The 22,953-nt window shown below is 40.6% G+C and overlaps 1 protein-coding gene across 2 annotated transcripts in view; it reads right to left on the bottom strand.

The window, feature by feature from the left end:
* Positions 1-22,953, bottom strand: part of LOC139209516 (metabotropic glutamate receptor 7-like) — a 67,542-nt gene that overhangs the window by 37,580 nt on the left and 7,009 nt on the right. The gene's annotated exons all lie outside the window — the stretch shown is intronic.

Below are 22,953 nucleotides of genomic sequence, written 5' to 3'. Positions count from 1 at the left end.
AATCAAGGTTAACTAACTGTGTAGGCTATGGGGAAGAGAATATTATTTGTCCTTTACAAATATATCCCCATCACAAAGTGTTAAAACACGAATAGACAATAGCAACACCTTATATTTTATATACATTTTCACATATCACATTTGACAACCTTTTAAACAATGATGTTTTCCCATTATTAATAAATTAAAAGCCTGGCAGTACAGCACTGCAGGCGCTGTACGTTTCTCTTCTTTTGCTGCTCACACAAGTAAATGATAAAATGACTTGCGAAACAAGTTAGCAGAGGACACATTTTTCATATATTTCACATTATCTCGTCTATTGATCATTTAAAAATATATTCACATTATGTCATGCAATAGTCTACATAGCCTATATTGGGTCTGTTACCTAGGCAACATGCAGTGCTGTCTCTTTCTTCTCTTAACATATCAATAAGAACTTATTGCAGAAATGTCTTTGCAGTGCTGCTTCATAAGTGCTCTCTTACACTTCCCTCCTGGTGAGAGCTCATACCGGTCTATATCACCCTATAGCATGTACAAATATAAGATTTTAAAAATTCAGTGTTACTGTGCTACTTCTGACTATTCTGTTTCACCCTGTATTTGACCTTGGCAAACAGCATAGCTAAGCTTACATGGTTCTTGAAACTCGAACTAATCTATAGTCTAACATGTAACATCAGTTTGCCACATGAAAAATTCAACAACATTAACATTTTTTGTGATCAATTTTTTAAGGTATTTTCAAATGAGAATCACTGAGGATGAGGTCCCGTAGAAAGGATTCCTGCACATACAAACAGCTTTTAACATAAACTATATGCAGTACATATACATGTATTGTATTACACTGTACTGAACGCTCTATGTTTGTTACCCACTGCTGCTTTTACGTTTTAAATTTTCCCGTCGAGGGACTAATAAAGGAATATCTTGTCTTATCTTATCATCGTAGCCTTGCAAGAACAAACAAACAAACAAAAAGAAAGTGTAATTATGTGTAGGTCAACTTACACTCAAAGTAACACATTATATTTGGGAAAGAAAAAGTGGGTTCAAAACAGAACTAATGAGGATATCCCAAGTCTCTACAGTGGATGCCTGCACTTTATGAATTACGGCTACTGATCCTTCTATGAGAGCAATATCTTTGAAGTGACATTCTTTTATTGATGGAGGCTCAAGACAGAAGCATGACTGTATTATGGTCTTCAAGGTGGTAATTAAACCTCCAAATATCATATTCCTGAGGAGTCAGACCTGGTTGTTGTTGTTATCATTGAGGGTAAATACATCATTGAATGAAAAATAAGGTGAGCTGTTTACAAATTGGGAATTCCAGGATATTTGCAAGACACTGTACCACCAACCGTATTCCAACTGTATTCTAGCTACATTTAGTACAATTTCTACTATCTTTGAGCCTCATTTTGAAGCACCTATATGGTGTAGCATAAAACGTATAAAAATCTACGATGAATGAGCTGATTTGCTGGACTTTTACTGAGATAAATATGTTCGCCAAAATTTGGGCCCAGTCAAGTTGAAGCCATGTCCCTTGAGGTCACATTCGTGACTCTGTCACCCCAAGGCTTTTGGCATTTCTGGAAACTAAATCATTATTGGACATTAATTCAGTAGAGTACATTTGAGGTACTCAGTGACAGGGTAAAGGCAAATCCCATGGAACTGCATGGGCCCGGTTTAATGATCTCAGTTGCAGGTACAGGAACCAAAAAACCCAGGAAGAAAATAACAGTTTGACGTTACAGGAGTGAAAGCAATCCATTTCTATCATACAGGTCTCGAAGGTTACAACAGAAATGTTTCTGGACATCAGATCAAATTTGCAAAGAGTTGCTTATAATTGGTCCAAAAAGTTTATCTAGGTTTCACTCAACACAGCAGTACATCTGCCACACTGTGTAGTTTTACTAGTTCCTGCTCTATCTAACCCCATGGTGTAGTAGCTTCTTTGCCACGCCAATCTGTCAATTAATTTCTCTGAAATGACCGGTAAAATAATTTGAAATCAAGTACAGCCAGACCTCCAGGGAGCTTTGAATGTTGAAGTGTACGTAGCAGAATACAAGGTCTTTTACAATTCCAAATTAATTTATAAGCCAGGGAATGTAATTAATCAAAGTATTTAGGTGGTGGGGGAATTGGGATCATAGAGAAAAGAAAGTGTATTGACCAAGAACATTCATTTTTATTACTAAGATTCTGCCTTGCAATGACATTTTAAGATTAGATCATCTCTAGACATCGGATTAAATTTACAGTTTGAATTAATCATAATTGCCGTGTGATATATCAGAGAATATGATTATAATCAAACCTGAGTATGTAAAACAGAGTTGTGCCATTGAGTATGAAAAATTACTGGTGATGTGAATTGATTTTCTAACCAGATAGATTACTGAACCAGGTAAAGACTTGTAGTACTTGAGAGACTTGAAAGTAGAATATGTTGTTGTCTGCGTAAAGGAAGATTTTATGTTGCGTATCTTGTATACTGATGGATGACATATGAGGATTTAGTCTAATTGTCTGGGCCAACGGTTCTAGTGACAATGCAAAGAGCAATTGAGGCCTACTGCCTCAATTGCTCAACCTTACCCATTTGTACAAAGATTAGTGTGAAGTATTTTAACCATTGATATGAAGGTTCTACCAATTCCTCTAAGACCACCCATAGATATTACTAGCCCTACAAAAAGCCCTGTCAAAAGGCCTCAAATAAATGAACATATCCAATAGATGAACACATCCAATAGATGAACACAGCTGCAGGACATGTTTCTGATCCAGATGCTTGTGTGATGTGGAAAACTTTAGCAAAGAGCTTCAATTCTGTTGTGATGAGTGATATCAGTCTGTAGATGCCACATCTCAGAGGTTTATGTTCTTTAGATAATACTGCTAAAAGTGATGTATTTTGGTCATGATGAGAGGACCCAGAGTCTAAAGCATAATTAAGAGAACTTAATATGATAACATCTGATAACATCCCACAATTTCAGGACCAGTTCTGGACGCAATTTTGCTTTTTGCATTGAATTCAAAGCCTCTTTAAGTTCTAAGAGAATAAGTGGCACCTCAAGGTATTCTGTGTCCCCATCAGTCAATGAAGCTAAGGTTAAGCTCTGACAAATATGATTTGAGGGCTGTCAGGAGTAGATTCAGGTATGTCAAGATGAAAGCAAAATGAACTAAAAGTATAATTCATTTCATCTGGTTCATGGGTAACAGGTCCTTTTAGGTTGCATTAATGGTGGAAAAATTATTCATTTTGTTTTAACCTGTCTGTGAGCGGCCTGCTTGAACTTTCACTCTGGTTATAATATGTAACTCTAGTACAGTGAATCATGAATTCAGCCTAGGCCTTGAGCAGGCTATTTAATTTAAATTTCAAAGCCAAGAGGGTTGAGTGGGTCTGGTCAGAGAACTGACACTTTTGATCAGATTCTAGTGTCTATATTACACTCTGTAATTGTGTGATTCTATGTTTTCTAGATTTCTATGTTATCTGGATGCCTTTAATGAGAAGCAAATGAGGAAGATTTTCCTCTTCTAAAGTCTTTAGTCATTTCCCCAAAGTATGGGGGAAATATGGGTTTTGACCACATATTGAAATAAGACAGCGTATATCAGTCTTCCAGCATCGTCTTTAACAGAGCTGCACAAACCGACTAGTTTAGGGCCCCATAGGTTTTATAGAGTTTATTAAAACCCGGGTTCATGCCATACAATCTAAAGAAAATCACATGCAGATCTACACAAGAAGATACCTTTAAAATATATAACATGAAATATAATACGATAAATATAAACATTTATTTAGTTAAACGGACAAATGCTCATTCTACAAGAGAAGGAATTTTCTCTCAGTTTAAAGAGAAAAATCAAAATCTCCCTGTGACTTTCTAATGTGGCACGTCTCCGTAAAAAAAATAAGTGTTTAGTCATCTTCAAGTCTTTGAATAAATCAAGGCTAGATGTTTCATACAGTTGAGGTGATGAGAAACAGTATGCTTATATTAGTGAGAAAAAAAATCCCTCCTCCATCTAAAATAAAAATGAAGTAATATTATAGCAATGTAATCTGCAAATTATGAGACAACCTACTGTGATAACAATAATAATCTGCAGCGGTTAATTATGAAATAGCCTTGGCTCCATGTCACCCCAGCTTCTGGCAGCGAGCTCCCATGCCCATCAGCCCAAATCGCTCTGACATCCAATCGGAATGAGTCAGGTAGAGTGTCCATTGAGATTTCCTTGTCAGTGGATGTGGTAGGAGGTAAAGTGCAGGGAGGACTGGGTCTGATAATGAAGTAGTTTGAAATTGGGCGTCCGGGAACAATTGGTCTTTTCCTAGATGGTATATACGTCTTTTCCCCTACTAGAGAGGGTCCATCTACTCTCCCTTGAAGTGTTTTACCAACCTCAGCTTGGTGAGGGACATCCTGGCTAGGTTTGGTAACTGCAGAGTTTGAGGACTCAACCATGGTCTTTTAGGCTTTATTTTCAACGGAGAACATATCCTCGACTATCTCTCTAACAGCCAACTTGACTTTCTTTGTCAACTTATCCACTTGCTGTTATAATGCTATTAAGAAGGATGCATTTGTTGGATACTCCAACTGTTTGTCTTGAGGAGCTTTTTTTTCCAAGTTGTTGGATCTTCCTGAGACACTTTATTTCTCGCTGCTTTTGAGCCCAACATTTCGAAGGAACACTCAACTAGATTAGTTTCTGAACTGCAGAATATTTTGACACATTTTCAGACTTTTTTAGACGGAGCTTAGAGCTACGCATGACACGTTCAGACAGCCAACAGAAGCAGCATTAACACAGTTTGACAACAACTCAGCAAAAACAAAAAAACACTTAAGACTTTCCTGGAACTTTCAACCACACATCTCAAGGTCTCATCAAAAGGGGTTTGATGATTAACACTTTGCATTATTAACACTGTTTACAAGTTTAGCTGGATTTGTTAAGGGCTAGCAATGTCAAACTTCTAACTCACTGAGCCACACCTCAAACATTGCAAATAAACTACATTTAGTATGTACCATTATTAAATGTGGCAGAGGAATAGCTCAACATAAGACACATCGAGCAAGAGAGACCAGGAGAGAGAAAGAGAGGAGCCATCGCCAACTGTTAAGCTAAAGTAACAATTAACAGATCTGAACAGTGTGTAAGCAAGCGTGGGATAGGTCAGAAAGTCGCTAAAAGAAGTGTGAGAGCTTGAGCAGGACTAGTGTAATTTTAAATGTACAGTGGGTAATTAGCCGCTGTAATGACAAATATAGCAAAATTAACCGAGTTGAGACGAGAACAGCAAAAACCAGTGAAGGGAAACGCTGTTAACTGCAAATGAGACAATACGCTCACACAACACGTCAGATCACAAATTCATCCGGGTAGACTGCTATATTGTAGAGAATCATTATCTGTAGCCTCAATTTGAAATATATTAACATTTGATTGATGTTATTGTTTATGTCTAGATGCTTTATTGTTTTTTTTGTGTAATTTATTATTTTACTTCATATTTCATTGATATTTGTATTTTTTTCACACATTGTTATCACGATTAACACGAAATGTCTTTCATGTTCAGCTACATGTTAACTTAAATGACCCCTCAGTCTTTCCTCTGGCACTCTGAAAATTTGTCCAACACTTTTATGACCAAATAGTCAGTTATACTTTGTGTTTAGTGCTATTTAGCAATGGTTTGTATGCTAAGATGATCATGCCAGATGTTATATTCCCCTCAAATCAGCCAGTTGATGTAATTGCTGATATTAGCCTTTATCTCAGAGCACCACTCTTTCAGACTCCTACTGTGAGTTCAGACAGAGCGCAAAGTGAATTTTAGAGGTGGTAGGATTACTTACAAGTTCGGCACATATGTCAAACTCAAGGCCCGCGGGCCACATCCGGCCTGTGATACAATTATATACGGCCTGCGAGATAATTTTATGTGACTATTAAGAATGGCCCGTCAGTAAACAGCACTCCCACCTCTAATACTATAAATCCCACAATGCACTGAACAGCTGCCGTGCTAGTCAGGACCCGTGCAGCAGCCCCTCCTCCCGCAGGTATAATGACACACCGATCAGCGGATCAATGCATCAATCAGCGCTGTTATAGCAACACTTATGGCGCGTTTCCACTAGTACCTACTCAGCTCTACTCGGCGTAGGTACGGAGTAGGTACTAGTGGAAACGCTCCATTAAGCTAGCCCCCCCAAAATAAATGGCTAAACGAAAAGTGGACTTTGAAAACAGAGACTTTCAAAGAAGGTGGGGGACAGAATTTTACCTGTTAGTCGATATCTGTGTCTTGTTTGTGGAGCTGATGTGGCCATAATTAAAGAATATAAATATAAGACGACACTATGAGACGAAACATCAGGATAGTACAGAAAATAAGAAAATAATTTAAAATTCTATTTATTTTATTGAGGAAAAGTTGTTGAAGTTTGGCTGCTTACATTCATATTTCTGGATAAAATATATATTATATTATTATATACTATCATAAAAGAGTCACTATTAGAGTCTTCACTAAATGTTGAGCCCGTTTGGCCCGCGACTTAGACCGGGTTTTAAATTTTGGCCCTTTCTTTGATTGAGTTTGACACCCCTGAAGTTTGGGATGCAGAGTCCGGGACCCAGGATGGTGCAAATTGTGAGCTAGTTATGGAAAGTGAGAAATTTTGCACATGAGACAGACATGAGAGAAGAAAGAAGAGAGGCTGGAGGAAAATAAGAAGGAGTTTCTGATGACATCTGAGGCCTAAGTGCCGTTAGCTAACAAGCTTACAGCCAGTGTCTGTGCAGCTGGTACAGTACATTGGCTGTTTAGAATGAATAAACAAAAATGTGAGTCTTTGCTTTCTGTCTAAATACACTTTCAGTCTTGTTTCGTGCATGTTAAAACTCGTAGAAAAGTAGAAGTATAAAGTATATGACTGCATTTGCATTTTTCACATGAGCTCTAAACAAAAATGTAAGCTAGTTCATAAGGAATCCAGTATTAGGTTGTGCTGCCTGATAAAGTCCAAAACATCTCATTGGGATCTGTGTTTGATGTTTGAAACTGCAATCACACCTGCTGGCATGTCTGGGATCAAAATGGCGACCTCGCATTAGACAGGTGGCTGCACAAGCAGGGACAGACATCATTTTCCCTTGAACTCAGTGCAGTACTTCATCACACAGTCTAATCTAAGCACTGTATGAATGCCATCCATTTCTGTTAGAGTGATCAAAAGCAGCTGGACACTGGGGAAACACAGGGATGAGGACACAGCAGCTTGCTGATGGGATCGCTTCAACTCACGGAGTGTGAGTTATAGCTTTGACCCACAACTCAAAGGGTGTCAACTGCACAAAGCTGACAAATTGAGGAGCAGAGGAGGAGGTCAAGCTCAAGATGACTCAATGTGTTTCAAGTCATGAAAAAATCCCCCAAACAACCAACTACAATATAAATGAACACAAAATCTGTGATGCAATTAAACAACAGCCACACATGAGCATACCGTTTTAAAAATCTCAGTCATTGTTGAACCGGTTGCATATGCACAACCCTCATTTTCACAAGAAATGCCCTTAAACATCCGTTATTGATCGCATATTGATACACCACTCATTAGACCTCAATTTGAAGGAGGGCAAAGAAGAAAAAGTGCAATTGAACTGATTGTTTCGATTCAGCGAGGTTCTCCAACAGCACCAGAACAGCTGTCATTATGTGCAACCCCTACGCACTGCTGTGGCAATTATTTAGCAGCCACATCACTGATTCATCGCATGTATACTTAATACATATCTCAATCAACCTTGTTTTATGTCAGAGGGATGATTTATTTATAGTGTTCATATTGAAACAGACGTTACAACGTTCTTCACAATTCAGGATGAAATGAAAAGATCATTAACAGGGAAATGATGGCTGGCTGTAAATAAAAAGAATGACATTCATCGCTCATGAATAAATTCAATTAATCTATTGCGTCTTTCTGACATGGCATTTTACAGACAGCAGTGTAGACTGCAAAATAATGACACAATCGTTGAAATTCGCAACCTGAACAAACAATGTTTTATTTGAAGGGTACGTCTCTCACCTTATATTTCATAGCCACCTCATCGTTTCACCTGCAGCTATTTCACCTAAAACCGCATGCCTGCTCTAAAGCATGTTTGAGGTGTGCACATCCTCGCCGCACATTCCTGTTAATAAACACAAGTTTATGTGTTGGAAAACGCAACGCATTGTTTATATGCCTGTCCCCAGGGCTCCCCAAATTGAGTGTTGTGGGTCAAAAAGAAGCAAAGCAAAGTAATGGAAAGGCAACGGCAACAGCAACAGCAATTTGCATTTAAAAAGACTCTTCTTTCCAAAAAGTGAAGCATCTATTTGAAACATTGAATAGTAGATGTATCTTAACAGAGCTGCTGTAGTAATACTATCGAGTCAAAAGGTGTTATAGGTTTGTTAAATCACGTTCTATCTTCGCCCCAGCTGGGACAGAGAGCTGCTTGAACATTTGTCTCTCTGGAGATTTTTGCTGCAGGGAACCATTTAAGATGGCGATGTCTTTTTACTTGGTCCTATTGCTTGTACCCTGTTGATATAATTTCTCCACTCTTTATTCCCCAGGAATCTACACCTCCTTCCAGTGCAAATATTAATGCTTTTTGCCTGTGCTTTTTAATTACCACTTCGACCTTCAGGTACCAAAAGTGCTAAACCTTGATTGGGAAAATGCAGAGGTGTGAGGATTAAACCTGCTGGAATTACAAGGAAATACAATGAGATTCTGGTTAACTAATAATGATTAGGATCTAACACCTTTGTATTTTCTTATCTGGAAGCAAATGGGCTACAAATTAAGAGGAATGCAAGTCAGTAATTTAACCTTCTCCATGAAATAAGCTCATTTAATTTGCCATCTTCTGAACGAGTATGTCGTTCACAGTAAATTACGGGTGACAAAGTTTAGCTTTTCCTCTTCAGTTGCATGATTGACTCTCACAATGGTTTCAACTAACTAAGCTCTTGTTGTGGCAAATTGCAGCAGATTTGAATTTTAGTGATGTCGATAGTGCAGAGATAATAAGGCAGGGAGAATGGATATTCTGTTAACATTTTGGAATTAATTTCTGTAAGTAATTAGCTTGGAATGGGGAAATGATCATTTTCTCTTAAGCCCTCAGTTATATTAGAAAGACTGCTTGCAATTCTCCTTATTTCATTCAGGCACTTCACATCTATAACTTGAAATATGGCATCACACATTACAGTGTGGTGTTCAACAAGGTGAACGGGTGATAGCGATGCCTGCAAGCAGTCTGCACTCACAATGGCTACAATAACCATGAACCAATCATGAGTGACTGAATTCAAGCCAAGAAAGAACGATTAACGATGCCCCCTTTCAGTATCACAATTACCCAAAGCTGATGTCTGGCACCTGTCATCTGCAGTATAGATCAAAGTTAAGATTGCTGAGGGTAATCGCCTGGCTTGCTCTTGAATGTATCTGGGCTGACAGGATCGATGGGAGGAAAACACGGAGGTCTGTTATAGGGGACACTGTTTTATTGATTTACCACCACAAGTGCTGCGACCGCCCTGAATGAAAATCTGATGCTGAAGTATAAAGAAGGTTAAGAAAAAAGACAACAGGGATGGGAGGTGGTAGTTGGGATGGGGTGGGGGTGGTAATCTGCTTATTGACATTAAAGGAGAATTTCAACCTGGGTGTTTAAGAGGAGAAGTGACTAAGCGAGGTTCTGTAAAGGTTAGACACGTTCACAGTAAGTGGGAATGCCAGGTGAAGTTAATTAGAGTGTCTTGGCCTTTCTGTTGCATTTGCACACATAGCAGCCCACAAGCACCACGAGCAGCTCTGAAGAGAGGTGAAATACTTTAATGTTTGTGCTTTAACTGTCCTGCTCTGCTAATGCGAAGGTGATGATCCTGAGGAGCTGACAGCAATACTTGAAGATGCAGCTAGCTGTGCTGCTCCACTCTGTCTTTTCTCTCATATGCTCGATGCAAAACGAAATGTTATTTGAAGAAAAATAGGCGGCATATGGCACAACACGACTCTCAGTTGGGGTAATGGCAACCATCTATCCTTGCCATCTGAGAAGAGGAAAATCTGCGGATATGACAAGACAGGCTGTCTCCACAGAAAACAGAGGGGTATGACAGCCCATGGGTTCTTAAACAAAAACTTAGATAAAAAACAAAGGCTATCTTTCAAACACACAGCTTTTCCTTACAAAAGGCAGCACTGAGTAGACACCATCAGTGTCAAAAATTAGGCACAGAAAACCACAGTGTTGTCCAGAGTGGGTTCAGCATCCATTAGTCCAAGAACAAGGCCCAGAGACATAGCTGCAAATGAACTGTGAGTGGCAGGGCTGAAATGTTTCCCACGAATGGCTTTAACTGGAGCGAGGGCGGCCAGGCAGTTTCTGTTGCAGGAATCCCTGTGCCTCTATTTGCTGCATGATTAGCTTCTAAGTATATCTTGACATCAGTCAGCTTCACTCGGCTGTTTGCAAGGTCTCCACGGTGATGGCGGAAATGACAGCGGGTACTGACAGACCCGACTCGAACCCCATGCTGTCTGTGGCCGGACGCCAATGCACAGATTGTCCTCATGACACCAGCACAATGACATGCACGCACAAACTGTAAGTATGATCCTATGAGCAGGCCAAGGAGCCATTTTGAAAGCAGTTCAAAGACTACACACCCCACCCATAATGGAATAAATATTTGCTCACAAAAAACATCCCTGGGCAGAAGATTTATTTGTAGCTCCCCTGCCCAGCACTGTAAACCAGCAACAGTCGATATCCTATAAACAAAATAATACAGTACCATAAATGGGCCTATCAAGATATTGAGCACTTATCAAGTTTTACATCTTTCCTGCTAAATCAAAGCTCAATAGCTCCGCGACAAGGGGTTAGACAGCCATGGGTTTGAATATAGACAGCAGTGCCATTTGTTAGCAGGGCAGAGATAATGACTCTGTCCATACATGCAACCTCAGGCTGGGCTTTGGTAATCTCTCTTCACCAGAGCACAGCACTGCCAACAAAGCCGAGGAGGCAGGGAGGCAGGGCGGGGGAAAGTGACAGCTTTCCCTCCCTTTTTCTGTCACTCTCTTCCTGCCCATCTGTGTCTCTCACTCTCACTCAAACTCTCCTTTTGTGAAGACTGCGATTCCCCGATGTGCCCTCACACAACCTGTGACTTTCAGCTTCGATCCATTATTCTCCGCTCCTCTGTGTGTTTCATCGCCGTCGGAGAGAGAGACAAGTGAGTCTCATCTTCCTGTGTGTCTCTCCCTCCCTCCCTGTCATCTATCTGCATGCAGACACGCCCACACAGATGATCAGCAGACATTTCCTGCCCAGAGAGGTCCTAGGGCTGCCAGTTTCCCCCCAAGTCGTGACAATCTGCCCTCAGTCATTTGCTAGCATGCCACCCGATTCTCCCCACCTCACTGTCATTGGTCTTTCACTTTTCTCCCCCATTTTTTCCCAGTTCATTTAAACCCGTGTTCATGAAAATTAGGTACAACTAATTTGCATTAGCAAATATAATTTGTCAGAAATGTTGCCAGCAAGATTACCTTTTTAAGTTTTTACCAACATTTTGTTTTGCAAACTGGTCACTGCCAATACAGAAGCATATCTGTAGAAGGCTCAGTACATTTAACTGATTTTCTTTACAATATCCGCTTTCAGCAAATAAAGCATAATAAGTATCTTTTCTGATCATGTTATAAAGTTGATATGGCAAACTTATTTACTTATTTAACTTTAACTTATTTACACATCCCGCAGATATAATTGGAGTCGTATTTTTGGTCATCTGATGAATGCAAATCACTATATTCACTTTATTTTGATCCCCATCAACTCCTGAGGGAAAGATCTGTCTCTTTTGCTGCTAAATGTTCCCTCATGTTCACCAGCTAGAAGCTAAATGTGCCAGTCTACTGTTTGGTGCTGAGCAGGTAGTGCACAGTGGGTTTTTAGAGCTTTTTGTACCGAAAATAGCTGCCTGCAGTGCTGATGACAGCGAACCAAAACAGTAAAGTTGCAGGCAGGAGCGCCAAAACTGTGAGCTAAAAGAAAGCTACAATGGGGGAATCTGCAGTCAGGTGATTCTCTTTGGATTCATCACTGCAGATAACACCTTCTTCACACACATGGTCATTTGATCCATTTGTTAATATAGAAATATTGATTGTAGCAGCTTTAAGGTGAGGGGAAAATATTGATCATTATGATCAAACACTGAAAATGCATTAACTTGTAGCATCTATTTGAGACAAATTGTCTTTTTAAATATTTAACCAAAACCATGGTCTTTCATTATTTCATTAAGTGTTTCAGCAACATGAGGGATAGAGGATGTGAGCTCCAGTCTTTAGTGTTCAAACTTTTCGCTTTGTTCAGCAAAGCGCCCGGACCAACTTCATCCGTAAGACTTCTGCTGTGTAGGAATGCCCCACTTTTTGAATTGGAAAAAGTGTCGCTAGTGAATAAAACCGAGGCAGCAATTCAGTTTTCTCCGTGTTGTATTTGGCAACATTACATCTCTCCGCTATTTTCCATCCAGTTATTCCACAAGGCCTTTGCCTGAATAGTGTTAAACCAACCTGGATGTTTAGTGTGTTTGGCAAAAGGTTTTTGCTACAGGAATCACAGCGACAACCCTTTCAGAGTTGCCCACACCGCTGAACCAGCCTTAGTGTTACATGACAGAAAGTTAGGCTTTCATAATCCTTTATCTAACACGACCTTCCACCGTCTCCTTCTTTCCGCCCACTACTCTTTTTCCCAGTCGATTCCCTCACCCTCCGTCTCTTCTGCTCGCTCCATGCGAGTCCCCTGGGCAGCTCCAGTGCTCTATGCCGGGCCTGAGCTCTTGCATGGCTGCCCTGCCAGAGTGTATTTTAAGACAACCAGCATGTTCCTCCATGGGTATAGAGGCTAGGTATGACTCACAAATCAGATATTTGACCAGGAGAGCCACACAGAGAGTAGAGCCGAGGCGTGGGAGGAAAGTGTGGATAGCTCACAAAGGGAACCTGACCGACCTCCATCTTTCCATCTGGTAAACAGACTGCTGTTTCAACTCTATTGGTATTTCAAAGAAATAATCGTTTCCCACCACCAAATAGCACTCAAAGCCTCATTGGAGAAGAGTCTGTACTGAGGAGAGGCTCAACATCTATGGATTGCAGTGTAAAGGTGTTGTGCGGTGATGTTACAAACACGTCACAAATGGAGCGTACTGACTTAGGATTCTTGCCTTTCAAGCTGGCATGACAAGCTTTTATGCTGTCACTCATGAGGGATTTTTTTTTTGCACAGATACTTCATTGTATCTCTTCAAGTAATTTTGTAAAACTTCTTTTGACTTAGGCTTCACAAAAAGCGATGCCCTGCAGAGAACAATGCAGTTCAGCAGAGCAGCCTTGATCATCGTGGCTGTGCTGTGTGCTCTCTCCAGGTGTGACAGAAACTCACAAAGTCAGGGTAAGAATAAAACATAGCCTGCAGGTTTATGACTAAGTGTTATCAAATGCATTTCTTTATATCCACAGGGTCTCACATTACAGATGGCTGTATTGATTTTTCCTGACTGCAAAGTGCACTGGACGCTGCTTTGTTTTCTCTACTCTGCTCTTTACAGCCTGCATAATAACTTTCTTCTTAGAGATAAGAAATACCAATAAACCTATACTGAAATATATATTCCATTACGCCGTGGGTAAGAAAAAAACAGAACGAGAGTATTCTTTAATGAGAGGCATGCAAGTCCAAACTTCTGTGTTTGTATTTTGGGAATTATTGTTGTGTGCAACATCTTCACATCGCTGCTCTGCCTCATTGCTCTGTCCTGTTCTGCTCTGGCTCTGGCATATTATTCACCAAAGAGTGATCATAGGTTTTTTTTCCCTCCTATATCTGGAGCACACTGGGTCTGACACATTCATTGTCAGCCGTACACCTGCAACACTCTGACCTGCATCCCAATGATTCCCTCTGTACTATCCCCATCTATCCCTGTATAGCTCTCTCTTCAGACTTGACAGAGCATCATCACCAGGCCCATTTCTCCCCTAATAGCGCAGACAATGCGGGTGAGCCTCCTCGATCTTATCTTTCCTCTCTATCTGCTCCTCACAAAGAATTCTTTAGCAGGGCCGTGTAATTACGTACTGATCGCAGCAGTGGAAAATATCACAGACATCCTATTCCTTCAGCATCTTGTGTCTGAGCCCCTACTTGATGTCATGCACTCGAGATATATGTACCGGTGTAGAACAGAACAAAACATTTTAATAGGCAGCTATCTGCTCGCTTGGCATTGCCTGCAGTGCTGCCTTGAACCTCTCCCAGAGTTGAGATCGTAGTATTATATCAGTAACATCTGCATTCACATCACGCGCCAAATTCACTGTCAGCCTGTATGAAACTGTGTGTCACAGAGTTTGTAAACGTGAACAAGAATGAGCACAAGAATCCACTTTCCTGCAAAAGTCTCACACGCGGATTGAAGTAGCTAAAACTGATGTAATCCCTGCTCTTGTTTTCACAAATTACACTGTGCTTTGTGGGAAATGCAATGGTTTTCACAGGAAGTGTTTGGAGATGAACGAATGCAGCCGTGGTGTAATTTACACAGAGCAAGGCAAAAACAGCTGCTTAAACTGCCATTCATAAAAAAATATTCACACTCATCCAGCGGGGCTACACAAAAGTGGCGTGACAACAAAGAACATTAAAATCTACAAAAAGGCAATAAAAGTCCAAAAACATATTCAAGACAAAAAGTAGTTAAAATAAAAAGGGTAAAAGGAGAAATAAAGATACAGACATAGACAAAATTTTGGAAGCAGGAAAAATCAAACACATCCGAGTATAAAGCTCACAATAAAAGTGTTTTGAAAGACAACGTTGAGTGTCATTTAAAAAAACAGGCTTCAAGGTAGGGCACTTCACAGTCAACATGGGATTTTATTGCCCTGAGTTCAGCTGCACAGGCAGACCTTCCTCCAAGGCTTTATACGAATCTCGCCTCCTTTGCGAGCTTTGGCAGACTCTAACTGACCGTCACACTAACCGTCCATAACCTAAAGCATTTGTTTGGTAGAGCACGTTGGTGGCAGTCCACAGCCACAGCCTGGGAGGCTCAGTTCAGGGCATCAAACCCCCTTGCCTCCCGCGGTCACCAATCACCTTTCGTCTTCTGTCAAGACACAGGACAGTCAGAAGAGCCTACGGATCTCAGGCAGAGTGTGACTCACATGGAAATAAAAGTTCTTTTAGGAGCCAGCTTTATGCTTTCATCGTGACCAGGATGTCTACAGAGGATTAACTTTAAATCTTCTAGTCAATGAGCTGATGCTAAAATCAAGAATGTATGGTATCATAAAGGGTAAAAATTTGACTGCTGTATTTTAATGACTTGGATGCTTCAGGCAAAAAGTTAAGAGTTCTCTAAATGTAGGAGCAAAATGTGTGAAAAGATCCCGGTTTTTCTTCTTTTAGCCACTTTTTGATATGCCACCTATGTGGCTCTCTCAGTCATTGATCTGTCCACTACTTTGGTCCAGACTGAAAAATCCCAACAATAATTGGATGGATTGGCATGAAATTGTGTTCAGACCTTCATGATGCCCAGATGATGAATTGTACCAACTTGATGATCCCCTGACATTCCCTTTAGCGCCCCCAGCAGGTCAAAGATTTCACTTATTCTATGAAATATCTCAAATTCTACTTGATGACATACCATTAAATTTTGTACAGATATTCATGCCCCTCTCCGGATGAACTGTAATTACTTTATAATCCCCATAATTTACATCTATTTCTTTAATATTTTGGACTCAATAACTGTAAAATTATGACAGTGCCATTAGCTACAGCTGTGTTTAGTGCCAATTAGCAAATGTTAGCATGCTAACGCATTGAACTGAGATGGTGAACTTGGTAAACATTAATGCTGCTAAACTCCACCATTTAGCATTGTCATTGTAAGCATGCTGACATTAGCATTTATCTCAAAGTACTACTGTGCCAATGTACAGCCTCACAGCGCTGCTACCAGAGCAGTCCCAGTAGATACTTATCAAGTTTTTGAGGCTTTATTATCAGCTAAATTTTGCTAAGCACAGTTGAGTAATTGGATTTAGGCTGCTCATTTTTTTTAATTAAAATTCATTTCACTTTAAAAGGTGCATGCCAGTGGTTTTGAAAGTTTGAGCCTGTTTATTACAAAACTGTACACTTTACATCACAACTAATCACTTAGCAAAACATTGTACAACATGTAAATCCAGACGTTCATCGTCTTCAATCAGTTTCTGTACAATATATTGGGAGACTCTTCTTGAATTGTATAATCCATCTCAGTGAACATCAGGTTTGCAATAATCATATGGCACATATGTTTATGCTGTAACACAGTGCAGAATATGAAGAAGTAAGGAGCACTTTGATTTCATTACTACACAATATAACATTGTGCTCTTGAGCAGTAAGACACAAAGAAAGCTAAGTAAGTAAGGTAAGTTGTATAATTGAAAAAGTAAACTTGAAGTAAAGCTTATAAATGTCTGCTATCTTCCCCCTCGGGGCTCACTCTGAAGAAAATGATCCCATGTTCAGTCGTGACCTGGCCACCCGTGGGCTCTCCATTCGGCTCTGTGCTGCTGATGTAGTGCCTCACTGAGGGCATCTGACCTGGTGGTGCTATCAGCAGTACATTGGCTCCACCGCACAACCAGAACAATGGACAATTGTCTACCCAGTGAGTTTTTCCAGCACTGTACTGAAAATCCTGCCAAGTGGAAGAACTGGACACAGTCTTTCAGATAGAGCTATTCTGCGTAAACAGACTCTCATTCTCACTGAGATCATGATTCATCAGAGCAAGTGTCTCGACTAATGGACTGAGAAGATTTATGTGGAATGTGTTTTTGTGACACGCACATTTCACATAACTTCCACTCGCAGTGAGACAAAGTGTCAGAAGGCTGCACACTGACATGTATTACAGAGCCAGAATCAGAGATGCACAACAGACGCCAGATCAGACAATTACCCTCAGACAAGTTAACCAGCCGAAACAGGAATGGGCCCAGTCGCATACAATGAAACTGTCACACACCGCTACTGAGGGGTTATCTTTATCTTCAGCACGAGCACCAACATGCATCTGCTAATATCACTATTTGTCAAATGTGCTGAAATAAGACAAATACAATACCTTCCAAAACCCAGACTTCTAAACTTGGCTCATTGAAATCCCAAAAAAATATTGTAGAAAATGTGCTCAGAGATTTGCAGAGAATTCATATATACGTGTAAGAACTTCTAGCCTTCAGTGTCAGAAATGTAATCCAAATACCAATATATAAGTTCCTCTATAGCTGTGTCATTGAAGCTAAACCTATGACTGCATATGGCCTGAACAGATTAAGCTTTAACATTATTATTGTAAATTGTAAGTTGATACAGAAAAATGCAACAAAGTTTGGTGGTAACTTTGTTCCAAGCCACTTATGCCATCACCAACAGAGTGAGTGTATTTAAGTGCTTAGTGTTTATTTATTTTCTATTCATTAGAGGACATTCAATTTCATAACCTCTGTGTGGATGGTTTCTCAAAATAAAAAAGGTGTTATGTGTTTCCAACTGTGCACAGGAACTGGAAAATTGCTTAAGCACTGAGAGTGTAGGATTATTGCCACCCTAAAACACACCTACACACATGCACACAAACGTTTTCAAAACGTTAAGAGGACATTGCATTGACGTGCGTTCATACCCTGGAGGCTTTAGTCTAACCTCAACCCTCAGTCCAAACTTAACCTAATCCTAAAAGTAGCCTTGATCAAAAATTGAAGATAACGGTTAACCTTGAGGGACCCAGCGCATTGTTCCCACTGAGTCTTAGAGTCTCAGCTAAGCAACTGAGCTAAGAGAGGTTATCAGTCAGCGATGACTGACAGATCCGACTGTGGACCCGCAGCGCACGTTTGTTTTGGTGTGAACAAACGCCTTTGAGTTTGATTTATAGTCGTACATAATGGGGTTATGGCATGTAGCCGCCGAAGCTATGCTGTGTGCCGTATCTGACATGCGCCTGCAGAGATACTACGTGAGGACTGCAAGAACTGTGACAGGTCAGTTTGTCTTGTGTTTTGTCCTACGAATTTCTGATGCTGGAAGAGATTGTTGAAGATAATGTTATGGAAGTGTAATAAAGACTCAATAATCTTCTCTAGAATCAAACATCTAGCAAAGACATTTCTGCTGCAAAGCATCTGCTCACCGCAACCACCCACTCTCTTATCACAGTGAATGAATGAATGTAAACATGGCGACTACACATGAAATGGTCTCCTGTTCTGTGATACGACAAGGTGAAATAGGCATTTAACCTGGACGGTAACTCCAATTCTACTGTATAAGTATTTGAGTTGCCCACTGTTGGTCTATAAAACAAAAGAGAATGAAAGGATGTAAACAAGTGTTTCTCAGTCCTGCTCCTATGGGCCCACTGCCCTACATGTTTTATTTGTTTCCCTGCTCCAACACTCCAGATTAAAAATGATCAGCTTGTCATCAAGCTCTGCAGAAGCCTGATATCGACCCATTCATTTGAATCAAGTGTGTAAGTGCAGGGGAACATCTAAGACATGTAGGGCAGTGGGCCCCCAGGACCAGGCTTAGGGAGCGCTGCTGTACACAATAGTTACACTAGGGAATACAAATAAAGCAAGATGAACACATACAATACATCAGTCTAGTGTGGCAGTGGTGCCATCCACAGATGAAATCTGACACTGACTTATAAATCAAAACCCACTCCATAGGTCTCTACGGCGGAGCTCCTGTTAACACCCCGTGTCAACCATAAATCTGGCTGTACATGAATTCTCTAGAGACTTGTCCTAACCTCACTATGTGACTAACCCAACCCTTAACCACAGACCAAATCATGGTCTTGAATTTTACTGATGAGGTCCAACTTCATGTCCCATCAGTGGTGGGCCGTCAGGGCCAGCAAGGCCTTCTCTGCTGGCCTAAACTCAGAATCACTGATTTACGTTTTTCCCATTAATCATTTTAGATTATTCCTAATAGTCTATGCTCTTCATTTCATAGCACGTCTCTGGGCTGGGGTGTTTCCAGCAGTGTATGTCTATATTAGAGTTTTTATCCAATCATATTTCAGCCATCATGTGTTGCCAGGGTCAAAGAAATCTGCCCTGAGGCCTTCAGAATCAAAAGTGCAGGCGCCCGTAGCTTAAAATACATCGCAATGAAACTGTTGCTTTAACCAATCAGATTTCGAGTTGGTGACCCCAGGGCCTTCTAGCAGGCGTACGATGACGTTAGTATTTTCCTCTGATTGGATGGTCAGAGAGCGTAGCCAAAGCTAGCGATTCTTATCTGTAGCGACCTGCACAAGCTAAAACTTTATCATAATTGTAACTATTAATAGCAGTTTTTTAACCCACAACGGCTGACGGAGGAGAAGATGTTAATTTGGTCGCAGATCTACTTAGAAATCCATTTTCAAGGCGGACTTTCCAAGAAAAGCTGGACATTTTGAGGAAATGCTGGCCAACCCCGAAGCTAGCAAGCCTGTCCCAGCCGGGAAAAGGGTTCGTCCGCCACTTTCAGGTCAGCAACTACGAGCGGTACCCTCGGCTTACAAGCTCCGAGGAGCAAATTGTGTTGCTGAGAATGCCTGGTATTGGCAACCGAACGACTCTGTATTTGGAGCCGAGTCGGTGGTTAGAGTGTTTGGTGACTTGTTGAATTCTTTTAATTGGGTTTCTTGCTTTCTCGTAACATGAGATACCTGTCTGCGATGCAACGTCCTGTTATACTGCCTTTCTGTATAATGTTGATGGTTTCTATAGCCGTGACGTCATAATGATGGTATTAAGAGGTGGTTTGATTCAGGTAGGACGCCACTGAAGGCCCAGGTGTAAAATGAACGGCCCGCCACTGTGTCCCATGATATAAGTATTTTAAAAGATTTTTGTCTCATCAGTATGATTAATAAAAATAGGGTTTAAAAGGAACAAAAACTGAACCAAACTGATGGAGGTATTTGATCAGGATTGTGCAGTAGTAATCTTAACACAAAACATATTTAGCCCTCCTAAATATTACATACATTTTAGAATTGGATCCATTTTCCAAAGTACAGGGAGAATGATAGCTGACTGGCTAATACAATGTACAAATGGTTTTGTTTTCCAACGACTGAGTAAATTTACTGGCAAATATCACATTTGAGTGGCCTTCGACCCCAAGGTAGAGAGCAAATGACAGCTCTATTCATAATCCATTGATAAATTACATGCTATTGATCCTCCTTTCTGCCATGTGTGCACTCTGTAACTGATAAGTGTTAAAAAACACTATATTCTGTCATCAATAGCTCTTGTCTACAGTCAATTGTAGTTTAAGCAACCGTTTTTAAAGGAAAGAGCTTCCCTAATTTGCAAAATGTCAATGGTGATTGAGGTCTTCCCCCAAATCAATGTAACTGTCAGATGCAGGCGTTTCAGAGAGCACTTGAAATCTCACCAGATTTGCATTTGAAAACAGTTATCCTGTCAACTGATTTTTTATGCATGTTCTGGCTGCTGCTGCAGCACAGTATACATTTCAAGCTCAAAAGAGCAGGGACACACAAACTTGTTCAAACAGCGCTCACACACCACTGCACAGCCAGCCAGGAAAAAAAAAAGAAAAAAAGAACTTGCCAAACATCATCTCGAGGGAAAAGGCAAAATGAAATTGAAGCTAATGAAACTCTGTAGTTCCACTCTTTCATTTTCATATGGAAAATCAACAGGTATTTTAGCATAACTACCCGAGGCCCATGCTGCACTCTAATAATTTACTCTCCATATAAAAAGGTCCACACTGTGCCAGCTGATATAATGGTTATATATTACTATCTGTTGTTAGCAACCGATGCACCCTCAGACCCTGCTGTAATAACACAACTGAGGGACAAGGGATGAATCCTTATGACAGTTTATTATGTATACTGGGAGAGAGCACACTGGGCTCTGATTTTTTTGTCATAGATTAAACTAGTACTACTAAAGTAGTAGCTCCACCCCCACTAGTTAAGAGTGTAAAATACTACAAAATACCTGGCCCGATGCTACGAGAGCTAGTATGAAAAAAAACCCACTGTAGATGAAGGACCATTGTGATTCCTCTTCCCTCTCTTGCAGCACAAGCTGGCATGCAGTGACTCGCTGTCTACTTCTGGCTGCTCTTCAGTGACATGCCTATCTACATTAGAGCCCTCACATGGGAATGCAGTCCAAACAGAGCCTCGTGCCACCAGCCTCCAGGGACAGCGGGACAGTCATGTGAGCAGCGCGGCCTTTTAAGTTGGCAGCACACTGAACAAAGTTGATTGTGTCGTGCTGAAGTGTATTGTTGCATTAGTCTTTTTTGCACACATGTGGCCGTCACCCTTAACTGTGTGAACTATGTGATTGTAGACACTGAAAATGTGTGTATCCATGCACTAAGGCTGTACTGAATAGTTTGAAGCTTCATTCGTAGCATTTACATCCGAATTTTTTTCTTTAAACCTCTGATGTTGACTGTATTTCTGCACAGTTGCTGATGAAGAATAGGCTACACTTACAGTATTGTACCATTCTAGGAAATTACTTGAGTAAATGTGTCTGTGTTTTCTTGAAATCCATCAAGACGTCATCGCTTTCATGCCCGTGACTGTAGAGAGATGTCTGACCACCGGGAACAGTAGCCTCTCTTTTGGTAAGCTATGGCTAAAGCAGTTTTGTTTGTGGCATTCTTTGTTGTAACGAATTACACTGAACCAGTCACTGGATTATTCAGACTTTAATTTGAAATGTTGTGATTTTGCGCCAAAGTCACAGATCTTTGCCGATTCCTATACATTTAAAAAGTATCATCTGGCTGAAATTCCATTTTTCCTGATGATGATGTTTGTGAGACTTTGCTTTATGACCAAATACTTGCAAATCTAATGGCATTCCCATCAGCCTCAGCTACACTCAGTGTTTAGTTCTAATTAGCAAATATCAGCATGCTAACAGGCTAAACTAAGATGATGAGCATTAACATCAAACTATCTAAACAGCAGCATGTTATCATTGCCACTGTGCTTCAGTACAGCATCAGAGAGCTGCTAGGGCTGCTAGGATGGCTGCAGACTATTAATCTTGTTTCAGCCTGTTTGCCCCTGTTTTCCTTAAAATGCAACATTATGCATACATACATTTATGTGTTCAGAGGGAATTCTCCCTGACAAGCAGATCCACAGGATTAGTCTTAAGTGCAATATAATTTCTAAGGTGCCGTGTGATTTCAGAGCCGGATGGGCAAGAATTAAGAAAGCGATAAAACAGAGAACAAAGCACAGAATCCAGGTCTAAGAGGAACAACAGCACATGCCTTCTTTTGAAGCAGCAGACACTCACACTCACAGGCAGCAGGATTTTAGGAACTGCGAGAAGAGGGGAGTTTGCCTGGTAAAGACAGATCATATTTAAAAGACAAATTTCTTATTGATCTATACAGACATTGTGTGCTCACATGAGGTTTTTGTACAGCAAAACTAGACTTGGATGTTGTTCAGTCACATAGCATGAAAGTCTACTATGGCTGCGTGACTTTGTATTCAGGGTCTTTCCAGAATGTTGCATGGATCACAGATCACTGTGTTGAAACAAACTACAGTGGACCCTGTGATAATGCCTTTCAGCCCACACTGGACCAATTTCTGCTGAAGCAACGGGGACATTTTCCCTTTTGGAGGGT

The sequence above is a fragment of the Pempheris klunzingeri genome, chromosome 11 (assembly GCF_042242105.1).
Source record: "Pempheris klunzingeri isolate RE-2024b chromosome 11, fPemKlu1.hap1, whole genome shotgun sequence".
Classification (NCBI taxonomy): Eukaryota; Metazoa; Chordata; class Actinopteri; order Acropomatiformes; family Pempheridae; genus Pempheris; species Pempheris klunzingeri.
The sequence above is the reverse complement of the archived record's forward strand: the minus strand, read 5'-3'. Positions and strand labels throughout refer to the sequence as shown.